This window comes from Salmo trutta, chromosome 12, assembly GCF_901001165.1.
Source record: "Salmo trutta chromosome 12, fSalTru1.1, whole genome shotgun sequence".
NCBI lineage: Eukaryota > Metazoa > Chordata > Actinopteri > Salmoniformes > Salmonidae > Salmo > Salmo trutta.
Window position 1 is genome coordinate 75785384 of NC_042968.1, and position 22247 is coordinate 75807630.

At 44.5% G+C, this 22247-nt stretch overlaps 2 long non-coding RNA genes across 2 annotated transcripts; one reads left to right on the forward strand and one right to left on the reverse strand.

The window, feature by feature from the left end:
• Positions 1-1521: 1521 nt before the first annotated feature.
• LOC115202762 (uncharacterized) lies at positions 1522-2057 on the reverse strand. The gene is made up of 3 exons (XR_003880051.1): positions 1975-2057; positions 1697-1819; positions 1522-1611 (listed from the first exon to the last, which is right to left on the reverse strand). It is a non-coding gene; the product is annotated as an uncharacterized LOC115202762 (long non-coding RNA).
• A 9359-nt stretch (positions 2058-11416) lies between these two features.
• Positions 11417-15445, forward strand: LOC115202763 (uncharacterized). The gene is made up of 3 exons (XR_003880052.1): positions 11417-11512; positions 13603-13779; positions 14878-15445. It is a non-coding gene; the product is annotated as an uncharacterized LOC115202763 (long non-coding RNA).
• Positions 15446-22247: the final 6802 nt, after the last annotated feature.

Genomic DNA, 22247 nt, shown 5'->3' on the forward strand with positions numbered 1-22247 from the left:
GATATTTCATGATGACGTCACTTTCTAAAAATAGAAACGTACGCTGCAAGCGTGCATGCGCAGTGCGACGTACCGCATCCTCGAGCTGTTGCAGCAACTGAGGGCGCGTGCGTGTAGGGTTGGCGCCAATGATGTGTATACTGCATATCATTGGTGGTGCTAGCAAGAGTAACCTCTCCAGTCCTCACATATAGTATGGACATGGAAGGAAAGCTTACAAACATGGGATGGCGAGGAGAACATGGAGGACAAAAGCAGTGCCTTCACTCACATCTGCCCAGTCCCAAAGCCATGATAGGGGAATAATGGTAGCTATGTTGGCACTTATGCCAATCATTGTAATGTATACACGTCATTGAAAGGTGCAGAAGACCTCCGTGTTGTTCAGAAGCGTTCCCTCCTTCATCCCTAAAAGGAAAACACTTCACATTCCATCCTCTCTTCCCTGTAACTTGGTTTAGTCTAGAAGGGCTACAGCTTTTGTCTAAATTGACGTAGCTGTATAGGATAATTTATGAAGCTAGGTTGAATTAGCTGTATCCCTGAAAACCAGATGCTTCCGGTTGTTGGCAACTGCTAAACCTAGGGTTAGCTACAATTAATTAATCAACTTTTGACGTCAATTTGACAAAAGCTGTATGCCAGAGACATGACGCTTTAACTGGGCAAAAGTAGCGAGGCTACATACAGACACCGGTTAGTCAGGCAGATTGAGGTAGTATGTACATGTAGATATGGTTAAAGTGACTATGCATATATGATAAACAGAGAAGCAGCAGCGTAAAAAGAGGGGTTGGGGGGGACATTTACCAGGTTTAGATTAGTTCTTTATTATTCACTTGACTTGAAGAAAGAGTAGAAGCTCATTAGGGTCTCTGCTCTTCAGGCATGGGGAAGACATCAATTGCATACTACTCGCGTCTTCTCTCCTCATTCCTTCTCAAAACTCATTGGATGAGAAAGCCAGAGGTTCTTCCCCTCTGACCTCCAATGTGTGTTGAGAAGGAGACGAGGAGAGAAGACACGAGTATGCAATTTAAATCTTTCCATAGCCTTCATATCAACCGTCACAGCACTTGACCTTTCACCTTGACCTAGCCCTAGATCAGTTCCATTACATTAAACATAAGAGTTATTGGACGAAGGCGTCCTCTGTACGGGGGAGTTTTGTTAAGAGGCCCGACTCTTTGTCTGAACATTAACGCACATCGCTTGCAGTACATTTTCGGGAAGCATAAGGACATATCAGCGAGAAAATTATTTTCAAAAAACAAAAGGTTAAATTGATACACACCTATATAGGGTTAGGGTTCCCACACGGCCATATCCCCAAGTTACAGCATGTATTTCCGGAAGACAGACAGAAGACCTGTGCTAATTTGCTATCTTGCATGATCCGAAGAAGAAACGTCTTGTCACTGAAAAATACTGTCGGCTGTAACTTTGATAAAGCCGGTTAAAACAGTGTACAGTAAGTGTATATTTTGCATATATGAAATTATTTTGATGTGATATGAAAGTAATATGCTTTATGTTTCTAGAACTGGCCTTGGTCAGCATGGTGTTGTAGGCCCAGTAGTAGCCCACCAGCTCCTCCGAGCCAAACAGGCCCTGACAAACGCACAAATTCTGCATTCACTATATACAGTGTGTATCTGGCACATTCTCTACCAAAGACAGATAAACGAATGCCTACCAGCATGATGTCGACAGCCATTCCTTGTGTGGCCACGCCCTCTACGTTGTTGATCAGCCAGTGGACTATCTCAGCACTGATGAAGCAGATAGGGGACAGGCCCTTCTGCTCAACCTATCTGTCCTGTATATCACATAACAGAATACAACAGTAGCACAAACACACCCATCTAACTGCAGAGACAACAAACCACACCTAAAACACTTGAGGTATGTGTTGTGGTGCACACCAACACTCTAGCACGCATAACGTGCGCATACACTCACACAGGGTCTTACGTGGGGTGTTTGATGTCCTCTAGTATCTCCATCAGGGTGGAGGATGAGGACACATGTACGGCTCCAGTACCAGACTGTCCACTGTAAACACGAACATAAAAAGCATGGTTAACTATGACATCATCATTAACATAACACTTTACAATTATAAACATTATTTTGAACATTTTAACCACAGAAAGCAGGTGGGAAAGAAATACATTTTTTCCCCCTTCTGATTTGAATGTAAACTGTGTCCTGAGCCCTATGTTGCATGGGCTGCAGCCCCACTGGTCCCCACCCCAGCACCTGACTGACCTCCTTTGTCTGTGGCTCCTCCTTCAGGAGACTGTAGAAACTAGGGCTGTCCCTGACCAAAATAAATCATTGGTCGTCTGTTCTTTCGACCAATCGACTGGTCAAAATGTTAAAACATGTATTTTTCCATATACAGTATAGACACACCCTATGTGTTTTAATAAAATCCATTATATGTAGGCTACTGAGCTTGTATGCTTTAAGCACACTGATCAAATAATTAAGACACACAAATGACTCCAGAGGGAGCCAGTGATCAAGATAGCCTAACCAGAAGAAAAAAAACCTGTTCCCGAAGCTCCTCATCCCACTGCTGTTAGCCTTCACAGAGTCTGCCATTATACTCCCGGAGCTGCCGGTATTAGGCTACACCAGGAGTTGGCAACCTTTTCCATTTGGAGTGCCAATTTATCTTACCAATTCACCCGATCTGCGTGCCAGTTTATGATTGTCATATGCACATTTTTGTGGAACACTTTATTTTTTAATAAAGTCTTCTTATCTCAAAATCATTGTCATGTGAGTCATCAAAATGATATCTAAATATAAATGAAAGTTATACAAATCTAAAAGTGACATATATTGCCAACTATGTAAAAAATGCCTGCATAAAGCCAACAAAGAAAAACATTGCAGCCTGCAGGTAGAAAATAAATCACATTGGCCACACAGAAAATTACCTCATGGCTTTAGAAGCTTCTGATAGTTGACATCATTTGAGTCAATTGGAGGTGTACCTGTGGATGTATTTCAAGGCCTACCTTCAAACTCAGTGCCTCTTTGCTTGACATCATGGGAAAATCAAAAGAAATCAGCCAAGACCTAAAAAAATAATAATTGTGGACCTCCACAAGTCTGGTTCATCCTTGGGAGCAATTTCCAAACGCCTGAAGGTACCACGTTCATCTGTACAAACAATAGTACGCAAGTATAAACACCATGGGACCACGCAGCCGTCATACCGCTCAGGAAGGAGACGCGTTCTGTCTCCTAGAGATGAACGTACTTTGGTGCGAAAAGTGCAAATCAATCCCAGAACAACAGCAAAGGACCTTGTGAAGATGCTGGAGGAAACAGGTACAAAAGGATCTATATCCACAGTAAAACGAGTCCTATATTAACATAATCTGAAAGGCCGCTCAGCAAGGAAGAAGCCACTGTTCCAAAACCGCCATAAACAAGCCAGACTATGGTTTGCAACTGCACATTGGGACAAAGATCATACTTTTTGGAGAAATGTCCTCTGGTCTGATGAAACAAAAATAGAACTGTTTGGCCAAATGACCATTGTTATGTTTGGAGGAAAAGGGGGAGGCTTGCAAGCCAAAGTACACCATCCAACCGTGAAGCACGGGGGTGGCAGCATCATGTTGTGGGGGTGCTTTGCTACATGAGAGACTGGTGCACTTCACAAAATAGATGGCATTATGGGGCAGGAAAATTATGTGAATATATTGAAGCAACATCACAAGACATCAGTCAGGAACTTAAAGCTTGGTCGCAAATGGGTCTTCCAAATGGACAATGACTCCAAGCATACTTCCAAAGTTGTGGCAAAATGGCTTAAGGACAACAAAGTCAAGGTATTGGAGTGGCCATCACAAAGCCCTGACCTCAAGCCTATAGAAAATTTGTTGGCAGAACTGAAAAAGTGTGTGCGATCAAGGATGCCTACAAACCTGACTCAGTTTCACCAGCTCCGTCAGGAGGAATGGGCCAAAATTCACCCAACTTATTGTGGGAAGCTCGTGGAAGGCTACCCGAAACGTTTGAATCAAGTTAAACAATTTAAAGGCAATGCTACCAAATACTAATTGAGTGCATGTAAACTTCTGACCCACTGGGAATTTGATGAAAGACATAAAAGTTTAAATAAATCAGTCTCTCTACTATTATTCTGACATTTCACAGTCTTAAAAGAAAGTGGTGATCCTAACTGACCTAAGACAGGGAATCCTTACTAGGATTAAATGTCAGGAATTGTGAAAAACAGTTTAAATGTATTTGGCTGAGGCGTATGTAAACTTCCGACTTCAACTGTATATAAAAACAGACTTTGTTTACTTGCTGTCTGTTTGGCCCTGTCCGGGGGTATCATCAGGCAGGTATCATATCCTGCCTGTTTGGCCCTATCCGGGGGTATCATCGGATGGGGCCACAGTGTCTTCTGATCCCTCCTGTCTCAGCCTCCAGTATTTATGCTGCAGTAGTTTATGTGTCGGGGGGCTAGGGTCAGTCTGTTACATCTGGAGTATTTCTCTTGTCTTATCCGGTGTCCTGTGTGAATTTAAATATGTTCTCTCTAATTCTCTCTTTCTCTCTTTCTTTCTTTCTTTCTCTCGGAGGACCTGAGCCCTAGGACCATGCCTCAGGACTACCTGGCATGATGACTCCTTGCTGTCCCCAGTCCACCTGGCCATGCTGCTGCTCCAGTTTCAACTGTTCTGCCTGCGGCTACGGAACCCTGACCTGTTCACCGGACGTGCTTGTTTCACCCTCGACAACTACTACGATTATTATTATTTGACCATGCTGGTCATTTATGAACATTTTAACATCTTGACCATGTTCTGTTATAATATCCACCCGGCACAGCCAGAAGAGGACTGGCCACCCCTCATAGTCTGGTTCCTCTCTAGGTTTCTTCCTAGGTTTTTGGCCTTTCTAGGGAGTTTTTCCTAGGGAGTTTTTCCTAGCCACCGTGCTTCTTTCACATGCATTGCTTGCTGTTTGGGGTTTTAGGCTGGGTTTCTGTACAGCACTTTGAGATTTCATCTGATGTACGAAGGGCTATATAAATACATTTGATTTGATGTTTGAGGTGAAGAAAAAAATACTCTGAGAAGCTCCACAGCACATTAGTGGTGGTGAGTTAAGACTATTAGAAACCCCAAGTGGGCACATTTATAAACCTACATTTGCGCGCAGGACAGGTAGCCTAGGCCTACTTCTATGTGTAATCAGCTGTGCATCCTTACTCAACATTGACATGAGCGCTCCAAACACAATGAATAAACAAAACTTGTTTCTCACAAGTGTAGCCAAGGTTGTGCACTCTGCAAACAACGTGTCCACTCCTACAATGAGAACTGTAAAAGATTAACAATAATATTTAATTGATTAACAGACATTATGGTAAATTAACAAACATTGTAGATTAGAAATTATGGGAATTAACGGCAAATGTATTTGGTCAGGTGCCTTGTTAGGATTCTTAAGCGAGTGAGTAAATCGCCATTACCATCGGTTCTATTGGCCAACGTGCAATCACTGGAAAACAAACTCGATGAGCTACGGTCGAGACTATCCTACCGACGGGACATTAAAAACTGTAATATCTTATGTTTCACCGAATTGTGGCTAAACGACGACACAGATAATATAGAGCTGGCTGGGTTTTCCGTGAATTGACAGGACAGAACAGCTACGTCTGGTAAGACGAGGGGTGGGGTTGTGTGCCTATTTGTTAATAACAGCTGGTGCGCTATGTCTAAAATTAAAGAAGTCTCAAGGTATTGCGGAGGTAGAGTACCTCATGATAAGCTGTAGACCACACTATCTACCAAGAGTTCTCATCTATATTATTCGTAGCCGTCTATTTACCACCACAAACCGATGCTGGAACTAAGACCGCACTCAACTAGCTGTATAACACCATAAGCAAACAAGAAAATGCTCATCCAGAAGTGGATTTCCTAGTGGCCGGGGACTTTAATGCAGGCAAGCTTAAATCTGTTTGACCTAATTTCTACCAGCATGTCACAAGTGCAACCAGAGGGGGAAAAAAAAACTCTAGACCACCTTTACTCCACACATAGAGATGCATACACAGCTCTACCTCAGATCAAATCAAATGTATTTATATAGCCCTTCTTACATCAGCTGATATCTCAAAGTGCTGTACAGAAACCCAGCCTAAAACCCCAAACAGCAAGCAATGCAGGTGTAGAAGCACGGTGGCTAGGAAAAACTCCCTAGAAAGGCCAAAACCTAGGAAGAAACCTAGAGAGGAACCAGGCTATGAGGGGTGGCCAGTCCTCTTCTGGCTGTGCCGGGTGGAGATTATAACAGAACATGGCCAAGATGTTCAAATGTTCATAAATGACCAGCATGGTCAAATAATAATAATCACAGTAGTTGTCGAGGGTGCAACAAGTCAGCACCTCAAGAGTAAATGTCAGTTGGCTTTTCATAGCCGATCATTGAGAGTATCTCTACCGCTCCTGCTGTCTCTAGAGAGTTGAAAACAGCAGGTCTGGGACAGGTAGCACGTCCGGTGAACAAGTCAGGGTTCCATAGCCGCAGGCAGAACAGTTGAAACTGGAGCAGCAGCATGGCCAGGTGGACTGGGGACAGCAAGGAGTCATCATGCCAGGTAGTCCTGAGGCATGGTCCGAGGGGTCAGGAGACACTGTGGCCCCATCCGATGATACCCCCGGACAGGGCCAAACAGGCAGGATATAACCCCACCCACTTTGCCAAAGCACAGCCCCAACACCACTAGAAGGATATCTTCAACCACCAACGTACCATCCTGAGACAAGGCCGAGTATAGCCCACAAAGATTTCCGCCACGGCACAACCCAAGGGGGGCGCCAACCCAGACAGGAATACCACGTCAGTGACTCAACCCACTCAAGTGACGCACCCCTCCTAGGGACGGCATGGCAGAGTACCTCTCCCTCCATTTGGCAAATTCTATTCTCCTGATTCCTGCTTACAAGCAAAAACTAAAGCAGGAAGTACCAGTGACTGGCTCAATACAGAAGTGGGCAGATGACGTGGATTCTACGCTACAGGACTGTTTTGCTAGCACAGACTGGAATATGTTCCGTGATTCATCCAATGGCATTGAGGAGTATTCCACCTCAGTCAGCGGCTTAATCAATAAAGTGCATTGACGATCTCGTCCCCACAGTGACCATATGTACATATCCCAACCAGAAGCCATGGATTACAGGCAACAACCGCACTGAGCTAAAGGCTAGAGCTGCTGATTTCAAGGAGCGGGACACTAATCCAGACGCTTATCAGAAATCCCTCTATGTCCTCAGACGAACCATCAAACAGACAAAGGGTCAATACAGGACTAAGATTGAATTCTGCTACACCGGCTCTGCCGCTCGTCGGATGTGGCAGGGCTTGCAAACTATTACGGACTACAAAGGGAAACCCAGCCGTGAGCTGCTCAGTTACGCGAGCCTACCAGACGAGCTAAATGCCTTTTATGTTCGCTTTGAGGCAAACAACACTGAAGCATGCATGAGAGCACCAGCTGTTCCGGACAACTGTGTGATCACGCTCTCCGCATTCGATGTGAGCAAGACCTTTAAACAGGCCAACATTCACAAGACCGCGGTGCCAGACGGATTACCAGGGCGTGTACTCAGAGTATGCGCGGACCAACTGGCAAGTGTCTTAACTGACATTTTCAACCTCTCCCTGACCGCGTCTGTAATACCCATGTTTCAAGCAGACCACCATAGTCCCTGTGCCCAAGAATGCATAGGTAACCTGACAAAATTACTACCGCCCGGTAGCACTCACATTGGTAGCCATGAAGTGATTTGAAAGGCTTGTCATGGCTCACATCATTCCAGAAACTGTTGACCCACTCCAATTTGCATACCGCCCAACAGATCCACAGATGATGCAATCTCAATCGCACTTCACACTTCCCTTTCCCACCTGAACAAAAGGAACACCTATGTGAGAATGCTGTTCATTGACTACAGCTCAGCGTTCAACACCATAGTGCCCACAAAGCTCATCACTAAGCTAAGGACCCTAGGACTGAACACCTCCCTCTGCAACTGGATCCTGGACTTCCTGACGGCCGCCCCCTGGTGGTAAGGGTAGGCAACAACACATCTGCCATGCTGGTCCTCAACACCGGGGCCCATCAGGGGTGTGTGCTTAGTCCCCTCCTGTACTACCCGTTCACCCACGACTGCGTGGCCAAGCACGACTCCAACACCATCATTAATTTAGCTGACCACACAACAATGATAGGCCTGATCACCGACAACGATGAGACAGTCTATAGGGAGGAGGTCAGAGACTTGGCAGTGTGGGGCCAGAACAATAACCTCTTCCTCAATGTGAGCAAGACAAAAGGGCCGAACAGGCAGTCGTGAACACCTTTTCCCCCTCAGGAGACTGAAAAGATTTGGCATGGGTCCCCAGATCCTCAAAAGGTTCTACAGCTGCACCATCGAGAGCATCCTGACCGGTTGCATCACCGCCTGGTATGGCAACTGCTAAGCATCCGACCATAAAGCGCTACAGAGGGTAGAGAGTACGGCCCAATACATCACTGGGGCCAAGCTTCCTGCCATCCAGGACCTATATACTAGGCAATGTCAGAGGAAGGCCCAAAAATTGTCAAAGACTCCAGTCTAGATTGTTCTCCAGGAGCGCCAAGTCTAGGTCCAAAAGGCTCCTTAACAGCTTCTACCCCTCTACCCCCAAGCTATAAGACTGCTGAACAATTAATCAATATGCCACCCGGACTATTTACATTGACCCCCCCCCCACTACCTCGACTAAGCTGTACCCTGCACATTAACTCGGTGCCGGTACCCCCTGTATAGAGCCTTGTTGTTGTTATGTAATTTTATTGTGCTACTTTTTATTTTTTACTTTAGTTTATTTAGTAAATATTTTCTTAACTATTTCTTTAGTTGCATGTTTGTTTAAGGACTTGTAAGTAAGCATTTCATGGTAAGGTCTACCTGTTGTATTCGGAGTATATGACAAATAACATTTGATTTGATTTTGTGATACTATCCCACTGTCACCGCAATGGATTAGTCCACTGAGACACGTATCAATCAAGATGTACCATTTTTGCTACTGCTTGACCAAAGCATTATCAGTCGACCAACAGCCTATCGGACAAACAATCGACCAGTCGACTAAATGAGGTCAGCCCTACTAGAAACCTAAAGGCCATTCAGCAAAGGTTAGAATGAAGTCAAACAGACTCAGGCAGTTACTCTGCTGCCTTCTATTCATTTAATTTATATTACATAACAATCACTCCTGGTCTCTTGCTAGTGAAATACAGAGGAGGATAACTCAGATCTTATCTTTGATTTGGCTCAAATCTGCCAAACACTAGTGCAATGTGTGGTCTGTTCACAAACCACACTAACAACAACGGCGTGTCTAAGGTAGACTCATGCAGACATGCCGATTGCACCCCAGAAGAACAGTGCAGGAAGCAGAGCAAGTGTAACAGGACAACACACACACGCACAGCAGTGTCCAGTTGCCCCTGGTTACGGACCTTTTTGTAAAAATAAATATCTAACCTTTATTTAACAAGGCAATTCAGTTAAGAACAAATTCTTATTTACAATGACGGCCTACCCCGGTCAAACCCTCCCTTAACCCGGTCGAAGCTGGGCCGTGTGCCGCCCTATAGGACTCTCGATCACGGCCGGTTGTGATACAGCCCAGTATCGAACCAGGGTCTGTGGTGATGCCTCTAGCACTGCGATGCAGTGTCTTAGACCGCTGTGACACTCGGGAGCCCTTTGAATTCAGACCCTTTGCTATGAGACTCGAAATTGAGCACAGGTGCATCCTGTTTCCATTGATCATCCTTGAGATGTTTCTACAACTTGATACGAGTCCACCTGTGGTAAATTCAATTGATTGGAGATGATTTGGAAAGGCGCACACCTGTCTATATAAGCTCTCACAGTTGACAGTGCATGTCAGAGCAAAAACCAAGGCATGAGGTCGAAGGAATTGTCCGTAGAGCTCCGAGACACCAGAACTGTGTCGAGGCACAGATCTTGGGAAGGCTACCAAAATATTTCTGCAGCGTTAAAGGTCCCCAAGAACACAGTTGCCTCCATCATTCTTAAATGGTAGAACTTTCCAACCACCAATACTCTTCCTAGAGCTGGCTGCCCGTGCAAACTGAGAAATTGGGGGAGAAGGGCCTTGGTCAGGAAGGTGACCAAAAACCCGATGGTCACTCTGACAGAGCTCCAGAGTTCCTCTGTGGAGATGGGAGAACCTTCCAGAAGGACAACCCATCAGGCCTTTATGGTAGAGTGGCCAGATGGAAGCCACTCCTCAGTAAAAGGCACATGACAGCCCACTTGGAGTTTGCCAAAAGGCACTTAAAGGACTCTCAGACCATGAAAAACAAGATTCCCTGGTCTGATGAAACGAAGATTGAACTCCTTGGCCTGAATGCAAAGCGTCACATCCTACGGTGAAGCATGGTGGTGGCAGCATCATGCGGTGGGGATGTTTTTCAGTGGCAGGGACTGGGAGACTAGTCAGGATCGAGGGAAAGATGAACGGAGAAAAGTACAGAGATCCTTGATGAAAACCTGCCTCAGAGCGCTCAGGACCTCAGACTGGGGCAAAGTTTCACCTTCCAACAGGACTACGACCCTAAGCACACAGCCAAGACAATGCAGGAGTGGCTTCGGGACAAGTCTCTGAATGTCCTTGTGGCCCAGCCAGAGCCGGGACTTGAACCCGATTGAACATCTCTGGAGAGACCTCAAAATAGCTGTGCAGCAATGCGCCCCATCCAACCTGACATAGCTTGAGAGGATCTGCAGAGAATAATGGGAGAAACTCCTTAAATCCAGCTGTGCCAGGCTTGTAGCGTCATACCGAAGACGACTCAAGGCTGTAATCGCTGCCAAAAGTGCTTCAACAAACTACTGAGTAAAGGGTCTGAATACTTATGTAATGTGTTATTTCAGTTTTTTTAATTTTTATACATTTGCTAAAATGCCAAAAACCTGTTTTTGCGTTGTCATTATGGGGTATTGTGTGTAGATTGATAAGGAAATGCGAAGTCTGTAAAGCTGTCAAGGCAAAGGGTGGTTACGTTGAAGAATCTCAAATATAAAATATATTTTGATTTGTTTAACACTTTTTTGGTTACTACATGATTCCATATGTGTTATTTCATAGTTGTGATGTCTTCACTATTATACTACAATGTAGAAAATAAAGAAAAACCCTTGAATGAGTAGGTGTGCAAACTGAATATGAATATACACTTCACAATCTAATAGTAAGCAAACAGTGCAACACTGTACAAGACTATAAGTAGATTGGACAAGTGGAATGTAATTAATGTGACATTGATGTGTTCCAGGTCTGTCGGGAGAGGCCATCCAGATCCACCACCAGACCAGAGAGACCACGCCCACACCTCCGCCAAGCTTCTGGAACTGGCATATCACGAGGCCACTGACAGGTTAGACACGCCCAAGGGGGGAAGCTCATGCCCCTTTCATGTAAATATCTTTATGTCAATATGGATTATTCTACCCCGGTAAACTGTATGTTCAGACGAATAGCACCAGAGAGTCTACAGGCAGCAGAGAATGTGCTGTACACCAGCGGAGTGACGGAGGAGTATACTCATAGTAGCCCAGCCAACGGCACTGGTGTACACACACACACACACACACACACACACACACACACACACACACACACACACACACACACACACACACACACACACACACACACACACACATACTGAATATGGGACCAAATACAAAACGTTTGACTACTTTAACACACTATAAGTGAATGTGATTAAATACTTATGACACCTTAAAATGGGGTGCTAGATACAGTGCCTTCAGAAAGTATTCACACCCCTTGACCCCCCCCCCCAAAAAAAAAATTGTTACAGCCTGAATTTAAAATGGATTAGATTTAGATGTTTTGTCACTGGCCTACACACAATACCCCATATATGTCAAAGTGGAATTATGTTTTTAGAAATGTTTACTAATAAAAAGAAATTAAATGTTGAAATGTCTTAGGTCAATAAATATTCAACCCCTTCGTTATGGCAAGCCTAAATAAGTTCAGGAGTACAACATTTCTTAACAACTCACATAATAAGTTGCATGGACTCACTCTGTGTGCAATAATAGTGTCATGATTATTGAATGACCATCTCATCTCTGTACCCCACAGACACAACTATCTTTAAGGTCCCTCAATCGAGCAGTGAATTTCAAACCCAGATTCAACCACAACGACTAGGGAGGTTTTCCAATGCCTAGTAAAGAAGGGCACCTATTGGTAGATGGATAAAAATATTGATCATCCCATTGGGCATAGTGAAATTATTAATTACACTTTGGATGGTGTACATATCAATACACCCAGTCACTAATAAGATACAGGTGTCCTTCCTAACTCAATTGCCAGAGAGGAAAGAAACAGGTCAAGGACTTCACCATGAGGCCATTGGTGACTTTAAAGCAGTTACATAGTTTAATGGCTGTGATAGGTGAATACAATGTTGTTGATCAATCTTCAGTTGTTACCTCACAATACTAACCTAAATGACAGAGTGAAAAGAAGGAAGCCTGTACAATTTTTTTTTAATCCAAAACATGCATTCTGTTTGCAATAAGGCAAAAAAAAATGTGGCAAAGAAATTAACTTTATGTCCTGAATACAAAGCATTATGTTTGGTGAAAATCAAACTTAACACATCACTGAGTACCACTCTTCATATTTTCAAGCATGGTGCTGGCTGCATCATGTTATGGGTATGCTTGTCATCAGCAAGGACTAGGGAGCTTTTTAGCATAAAAGAAACGGAATAGAGCTAAGCACAGGCAAAATCCTAGAGGAAAACCTTGTTCAGTCTGCTTTCTAACAGACACTGGGAGACAAATGTACTTTTCAGCAGGAGAATAACCTAAAACACAAGGACAAATATACACTGGAGTTGCTTACCAAGATGACATTGAATGTTCCTTAGTGGCCTAGTTACAGTTTTAACTTAAATCGGCTTAAAAATCAATGGCAAGACTTGACAATGGCTGTCGAGCTTGAAGAATTGTTCAAAGAATAATGTTCAAATATTCTACAATCCAAGTGTGCAAAGCTCTTAGACTTACCCAGAAAGACTCACAGCTGTAATTGCTGGCAAATGTGATTTTAACATTTATTGGCTCAGGGGTGTGAATACTTATGTAAATTATATATTTCTGTATTTTATTTTCAATAAAATAAAACAAAAAAAATCTAAAAACATGTTTTCACTTTGTCCTTATGGATTTTTGTGTGTAGATGAGTGAGGGAAAAAATCTATTTAATACACTTTGAATTCAGACTAACACAACCAAATGAGAAATAAATCAAGGGGTAGGAATACTTTCTGAAGGCACTGTATATGTGTGTTTATCTGCTATATACACTCACCAGACAGTTTATTAGGTACACCCACCTAGTACCAAGTCACACCCCCCTTTACATCCAGAACAGCCTGAATTATTCTGGTCATGGATTCTACAAACTGTCTTTCCACAGGGATGTTGGTCCATGCTGACGCGATGGCATCACACAGTTTCTGCAGATTGGACTGTGGTACATTCATGCTGCAAACAGCCCATTCCATCTCATCCCTGCGGACATTCATGCTGCAAACAGCCCATTCCATCTCATCCCAAAGATGATCTATTGGGTTTGGTCAGAAACTATTTTCAGGTATGGAATCAAGGGAACTAACGTGTGCCAGGAAAAAATTCCCCACACCAGTACACCACCTCCACCAGCCTGTACTTTTGACACCAGGCAGGATGGGTATGGACTCCTGCTGCTTACGCCAAATCCTGACTCTGCCATAAGCAGGAACTGAGATTTGTCGGACCAGGCAATGTTATTCCACTCCTAGATTGTCTAGTGTTGGTGATTGCGTGCCCACTGGAGCCGCTTCTTCTTGTTTGTAGCTGATACTGGTGTGGTTGTCTGCTGTAATAGTCCACCCGTGACAGAGATCGACGAGTTGTGTGTTCCGAAATGCCGTTCTAAACACCACTGTTGAACTGCGCCATTATTTATCTATTTGTGGCCCGCCTGTTAGCTTGCATGATTCTTGCCATTCTCCTTCGACCTCTCTCATTCGTTTCTGAGATACTGGAACAGGGGCGCCTGGCACTGACAATCATACCACGCTCAAAGTCGCTTAGGTCACTCATTTTGCCCATTCTAACGTTCAACAGTAACTGAATGTCTCGATACCTGTCTGCCCGCTTTATATAGCAAACCACGGCCACATGACCCATTGACTGCAGGAGTGATCCATTTTTGAGAACAGGGTGGTGTACCTAATAAACTGGCCAGTCGGTGTATGTGTGTTTTGTTGTAATCATACAGCTCATCAGATCACACCTACTTCAGATGTACAGTATGTATGTATGTATGTGTGTGTGTGTGGCGGGAGTTCCCCTGAAGCCCTGCTGCTGTCTGCCCCTCCGACAGTGCCCAGCTTCTGTTGCATGCTACGACATGCTGCCACACACTGACCTGGAGAGGATCGACACAATTTTACCCACAGAGGACACCAACACCTTACATAGTATACAAAATGACTACTACAATACCGACTGCATGGTCTACTGCCTTACTGAGAAATATACTAACAAATAGAGCAGCAGCTACATAAACTCATTTCAGATGCCTCTCTCTCTGTCTGTCTGTCTGTCTGTCTGTCTGTCTGTCTGTCTGTCTGTCTGTCTGTCTGTCTGTCTGTCTGTCTGTCTGTCTGTCTGTCTGTCTGTCTGTCTGTCTGTCTGTCTGTTTCAGGCAGGATGATGAGGCCCCGGTGGTGAGTGCCCCTCAAGTGTTTGAGGAGTTCTTCTGTCAGCAGCTAATGCAGGGCTACCAGATCATTGTACAACCAAACAATAGGAAAAACAATAGGAAACCCCAGCCCGTTGTGGCCCCACCCCTCAACAATAGTCCACTCTACACCAGAGGTGTGCTATACCCTCTCTGTCTCTGTCCAGGCCTGTGGCTCAGCTCAGACACAGTTACCTAGTACCACCACAGTCACAGTTAGGTACTGGCTGACACTGTTCAGTTATCTCATACTATGCTAGAGAGGCTAATGAGTCTGTTATACAGCATATTCATGTTTCAGAATTTCAGAATTTGCTAAACCACATTGGCCGTGGCCAAAATCTGGCTTGCCTACTACCTACTTAAATTGCATACTGTGTACAACTGGTACTACATACTATTTAGAATGTAATGTTAATTAAAAACAAATGCAGTAAGCTACACATATCAGCATACTAGGCTCATCCTACTGAGAATGCATCATCTAATGTGCAATTGTGTTGATTGCCGCCATACATTCATTTTGGTACAGCGCATCCCCTCATTCTCTTGCCTACCCCTTTGGATTATTAAACATTGTAAGACTCCAACCATCTGCCTCCTGTGTCTGCATCTGGGTCTCGCCTTGTGCCCTATAGCCGGTCTCGAAAGCCGATTCTCTTTCTCAATAGTGTGCAGCAAAATTTACTTGATGAAAAGCCTAAATAAGTATGGAATCCTGGCATTTAAAGCATACTGAATTTTAGAAATCTCACATACTACAAAAAAAGAATTCACATACCCAAAATGCCAGAAGAGGTGGAGAGTCTATACTGGCTCAGTATGGGCCGTACCTATCATCACTGTTACCCGCTACCTCCCCACTTGAGTCTCCAGCCTTTCATTGGATCCATACTCCCAGCTAAATCATCAGACTACGTTTGCATGCAACGCCCTCTCCTGTAACTCGTGCCTGTGTATGTCAGGTACCCGTATGAATCGGCACAGATCCAGTACAGCTGCAGTCTGTGCCCCCCCCCCCCCCCCCCACTCTGACGCCCATGTCCTGTCCTGCTGGGTGGAGTTTAGTCACGAGAGACTGGAGGAGTACAAGTGGAACTACCTGGACCAGTACATCTGCTCTGCTGGCTCTGAGGACTTCAGGTACCTATGCTCTGCACACATACTTATGCACACACAGTGACATAAAGAGCCATGTTTAGCTCCAGAGCTTTAACACTTTAACTTGGATCCCTTTCTGCTGTAAAAGAGTTCACCATAGCTAACACTGACTGTACAGCATGAATAACATACAGTAACACTGAGAAATAACTCTTATATCTATCTTATCTTCCTGTCCTGTGTCATAGTTTGATAGACTATCTGAGCATGGCATAGCACTGACAGAGATGCTCACTTCGCTTCGAGTTCTTAAGAACCTATGCAGTATTTAGCTGTTTTATGTATTATTTCTTACATTGTTACCCCAGGAAATCTTAAGTCTTATTACATACAACTGGGAAGAACTATTGGATATAAGAGCAACGTCAACTTACCAACATTACAACCAGGAATACGACTTTCCCGAAGCGGATCCTCTGTTCGGACCACCACCCAGTACAATGGAGCTAATTCCAGTAGGTGATCCAAAACAACGACACCGCAGACGAAGCGGCCACCTGGCCAGGCTCCGAAGACGTGCACATCGCACAAAGCTCCTGAGTATACTACTAGCCAAAGTCCAGTCTCTTGACAACAAGGTAGACGACATTCGAGCAAGGGTTGCCTTCCAGAGAGACATCAGAGATTGTAACATTCTCTGTTTCACGGAAACATGGCTCTCTCTGGATATGTTGTCAGAATCGGTTCAGCTACCGGGCTTCTCCATGCATCGCGCCGACAGCGATAAATACCTCTGTGGGAAAAGGAAGGGCGGGGGTGTATGCTTTATGATTAACGACTCATGGTGTGATCATAACAACATACAGGAACTCAAGTCCTTCTGCTCACCCGATCTATAATTCCATACAATCAAGTGCCGGCCATTTTTCCTACCAAGAGAATTCTCGTCAGTTATAGTCACAGCTGTGTACATTCCTCCTCAAGCAGACACCAAGACGGCCATCAAGGAGCTTCACTGGACTATATGCAAACTGGAAACCATACATCCTGAGGCTGCATTAATTGTAGCTGGGGATTTTAACAAAGCAAATTTGAGAAGAAGTCTACCTAAATTCCTCCAGCATATTGATTGCGCTACACGTATGAGCAATAACCTCGACCACTGCTACTCTAACTTGCGCGAAACATACAACGCCCTCCCTTCGGCATATCCGTCCATGGCACCATCTTGCTCCTTCCATCTTATAGGCCGAAAATCAAACAGGATGTACCAGTGACGAGAACCATTCAATGCTGATCCGACCAATCGGAAGCCACACTTCAAGATTGTTTTGATCACGCGGACTGGAATATGTTATAGGTCAGCTTCAGACCAACATTGGCCTATACGCTGACTTGGTGAGTGAGTTTTATAAAGAAGTGCATTGGAGATGTTGAACTATTAAAAAATACCTAAACCAAAAACCGTGGATGGATGGCGGCATTAGCGCAAAACTGAAAGCACGATCCACCGCATTTAACCATGGAAAGAGGTCTGGAAATATGTCTGAATATAAACAGTGTAGCTATTCCCTCCGTGAGGCAATCAAACAAGCGAAATGCCAGTACAGGGACAAGGTGGAGTCACAATTCAACGGCTCAGACACAAGACGTATGTGGCAGGGTTTACAGGAAATCACGGACTACAAAAAGAAATCCAGCCACATCACAGACACTGACGTCACGCTTCCAGACAAACTAAACACCTTCTTTGCCCGACTTGAGGATAATACAGTGCCACTGTCGCGGTCCGCTAACAAGGACTGCACCCCCCCCCCTCCTTCTCCATGGCTGATGTGAGTAAAACATTTAAATGTGTTAACCCGCGCAAGGCCGCTGGCCCAGACGGCATCCCTAGCCGCGTCCTCAAAGCATGCGCAGACCATCTGGTTGGCGTGTTACCGGACCTATTCAATCGCTCCCTATCCCAGTCTGTTGTCCCCACATGCTTCAAGATGGCTACCATTGTTCCTGTACCCAAGAAGGCAAAGGTAACTGAACTAAATTACTACCGCCCGTAGCACTCACTTCTGTCATCATGAAGTGCTTTGAGAGACTAGTCAAGGATCATATCACCTCCGCCTTACAGGCCACCCTAGACCCACTTCAGTTTGCATACCGCCCCAACAGGTCCACAGACGACGCAATCGCCATCACACTGCACACTGTCTATCCCACCTGGACAAAAGGAATACCTATGTAAGAATGCTGTTCATTGACTACAGCTCAGCATTCAACACCATAGTACCCTCCAAGCTCATCATCAAGCTGGAGGCCCTGGGTCTCAACCCCACCCTGTGCAATTGGGTCCTGAACTTTCTGACGGGCCGCCCCAGGTGGTGAAGGTAGGAAATAACATCTCCACTTCACTGACCCTCAACACTGGGGCCCCACAAGGGTGTGTGCTCAGCCCCCTCCTGTACTCCCTGTTCACCCACGACTGCGTGGCCATGCACGCCTCCAACTCAATCATCAAGTTTGCAGACGACACAACAATAGTGGGCTTGATTACCAACAACGACGAGACAGCCTACAGGGAGGAGGTGAGGGCACTCGGAGTGTGGTATCAGGAAAACAACCTCTCACTCAACATCAACAAAACAAAGGAGATGATCATGGACTTCAGGAAACAGCAGAGGGAGCACCACCCCATCCACATTGAAGGGACAGCAGTGGAAAGTTTTAAGTTCCTCGGCGTACACATCACAGACAAACTGAAGTGGTCCACTCACACAGGTAGTGTGGTGAAGGCGCAACAGCGCCTCTTCAACTTCAGGAGGCTGAAGAAATTTGGCTTGTCACCCAAAACCCTGACAAACTTGTACAGATGCACAATCAAGAGCATCCTGTCGGGCTGTATCACAGCCTGGTACGGGAACTGCGCCGCCCTCAACCGCAAGACTCTCCAGAGGGTGGTGCGGTCTGCACAACGCATCACCGGGTGCAAACTACCTGTCCTCCATGACACCTACAGCACCTGATGTCACGGAAAGGCCAAAAAGATCATCAAAGACATCAACCAGGTGAAGTCAGTACAGGTGCATCAAAGCTGGGACCGAGAGACTGAAAAACAGCTTCTATCTCAAGACCATCAGACTGCTAAATAGCAATCACTAACTCAGAGAGGCTGCTGCCAACATTGAGACCCAATCACTGGCCACTTTAATAAATGGATCACTAGTCACTTTATACAATGCAATCTAAATAATGCCACTTTAATAATGTTTACATATCTTACATTACTCATATCACATGTACTGTATTTACTATGCCGCTCGGCCATCCTCATCTATATACTTACAAGTACATATTCTCATTCACCCCTTTAGATTTGTGTTTATTAGGTAGTTGTTGGGTAATTGTTAGATTACTTGTTAGATATTACTGCACTGTCAGAACTAGAAGCACAAGCATTTCGCTATACTCGCATTAACATTTGCTAACCATGTGTATGTGACAAATAACATTTGATTTGAAGTTCTGGCGGACCCGCTTCCTGCTACTGCCGGCCGGCGGGGCGAGATGTGTGGTGGATGGGAAGGGGCACTGGGACATCTACAGGGAGGGAGCGGGCAGAGAGGGCACCAGGGAGTGGGCCCTGCTGGACAGCTTCATCTACTTCCTGGAGGGACTCAACCATATCCACAGACGCCATCGCTCCGACAGGATCATCAGGGTAACACCCTAAAATGCTGTCTTACTCAGAATAAGTTTAGGAAGTAAAAAATACAAAAACTCAAAATATCAACTCAAATTATGTGATTGAGCAGTCTTGCAAACCCAGTCTCAGAGGAAAAACTGACTCTGCTATAAATAATAATTCTATGCCAATGTTGTTAAACTGTTTTAGATTTTGAGCTTCCTGTCATATTGTCTTCCCCTCATTCTGTCTGTAGAAAGGAGCAGCAATGAAGGGTTTGCAGGTGACTGGTCCTCTCCCTAGCCATCGAGCCTGTAGTGCCCCCTCTGACTAAGAAATGCAGTTCCACTTTTTGCTCTCCTCAAGTTCCAGCAGAACCAGAAGTGAGTAGAGTTGTCCTGTCTGTGTGCTTTGCGTGGAACCTTCTAAACTATTAGCAGCACAGGGTATCTGACATTGAAGGTACTGGTCTCACAATGATCATGCGTTTCCTGTCTGCAGGACTCTGGAGGAGCAGCAACAACAGGGGAAACCCTCAGCTGCCACCAATGAGTCTTCCACTGTCTTCACGACCACTACAAATGTGGACAGCTGTCGTAAGGTGGGTGCCTTTATGTGGGTTTGAAAAGAACACAATGATCAAGGGCTTTCTGTCTTGGGTAAACGGGTGCTCAATTGGGGCATTTTGTGTGCGTTTTGGTTTTGGAATGTATGGAATGTTTGTTTGACAGGGTTTATATCTGCTTCATTATTATGGGGTTTTGCTTTGATTTTGTTTCCCTTTCTCCTTCCCCACCTTTCTCTCCTTCCCTTATTTTCCTGTTGATGATCTCTGGGTTTTTCATCCTGTGGTTTAATCTGCCTCCTATGCTGACAGGATGCTGCCTACATTTGGGATTTTATACATAGCCCCTCCTAGATCTATCACAGACAGGTGTGGGCTCCCTAGTTGCACAGCGGTCTAAGGCACTGCAATGCAGTGCTAGAGGTGTCACTACAGACCCTGGTTCAATCCCGGGCTGTATCACAACCGGCCGTGACTGGGAGTCCCATAGAGCAGTGCACAATTGGCCCAGCGTCGTCCGGGTTAGGGGAGGGTTTAGCTGGGGTAGGCCGTCATTGTTAATAAGATTTTTTTGTTAACTGACTTGCCTAGTTAAATAAAGGTTAAATAAAAGTACTTATGTAAATAAGGTATTTCTGTTTTTGTTTTTTATACATTTGCAAAAAGTTCTAAAAACCTATTTTCGTTTTGTGTGTAGTTTTAATCAATTTTAGAATATGGCTGTAACGTAACAAAATGTGTAAAAAGTTAAGGGGTCTAAATACTTTCTGAATGCACTGTATGTCTCGGAAAATGTACCTCAATCCAGGGATGAGAAATGTGTTGTACTCCGAATTGTCCCATTATCCCAACTGTTACACCGAGATGATGGAAAGACTGCTAGTTTCTCCGGAAAATGGTCCTTTTCATCCTCATGCTAGCTAGCAGTAGCCACAGCAGCCATTATGGAATGGCACTTTGTGTTGACAAGACAGGACCTGAATGGCTGACACTGCCAATCCAAAATGGCTGCGGTGGATTCTGCTACCTAGCAGGATAGTTCTGAATGAATCGTGAATATTGATGACTGAGATAGTTAGACACACAAATATCATACCCCCCAAAATGCTAACCTCCCTATTACTGTCATGGTGAGAGGTTAGTATGTCTTGGGGGTGTGATATTTGTGTGTCTGTAACTTTCTCACTCATCGTTATTCACGATTCATTCAGAACTATCCATAATCATAGGAGCATGCACATTAATGTAGAAGTGTTAATAAATCTATTCTATTCTTTTTTTAAATAAATGTGACTCCAAAATGACACAATACATTATTTACCATTAATTTATATTGGGCACAAAATAATCTGAAACACAACCAAAACAAACAGCAAATGAATCCAACAAGTTTGTATAGTTTTATGTAATTGGGGCGGCAGGTAGCCTCATGGTTAGAGCGTTGGGCCAGTAACTGAAAGGTTGCTAGATCAAATCCCTGAGCTGACAAGGTAAAAAGCTGTTCTGCCCCTGAACAAGGCAGTTAACCCACTCTTCCTAGGCCATCATTGTAAATAAGAATTTGTTCTTAACTGACTTGCCTAGTTAAATAAAGGTAAAAATCATTGCATGCTAGGTATATGGGACCAATACAAAACTTAGGATTACTTTAATATACATATACTTTAAGTGAATTCGTCCCAATACTTTTGGTCCCCTAAAATAGGGTGGACTATGTACAAAAGGTGCTGTATTTTCTAAACAGTTCACCTGATATCGATGAAAATACCCCTCAAATTAAAGCTGACAGTATGCATTTTAACCGCATAGTCATTGTATCCTTTCAAATACAAAGTGCTAGAGTACCGAGCCAAAACAACTAAAAATGTGTCACTGTCCCAATACTTTTGGATCTCATTGTATATAGATCCTGTATTGCTGATGCTATGTATTGGCCAATCAGAGGCTTTGAAGTCACCGCTCGGCCACATTGGCACTCCCCAGAAGAGG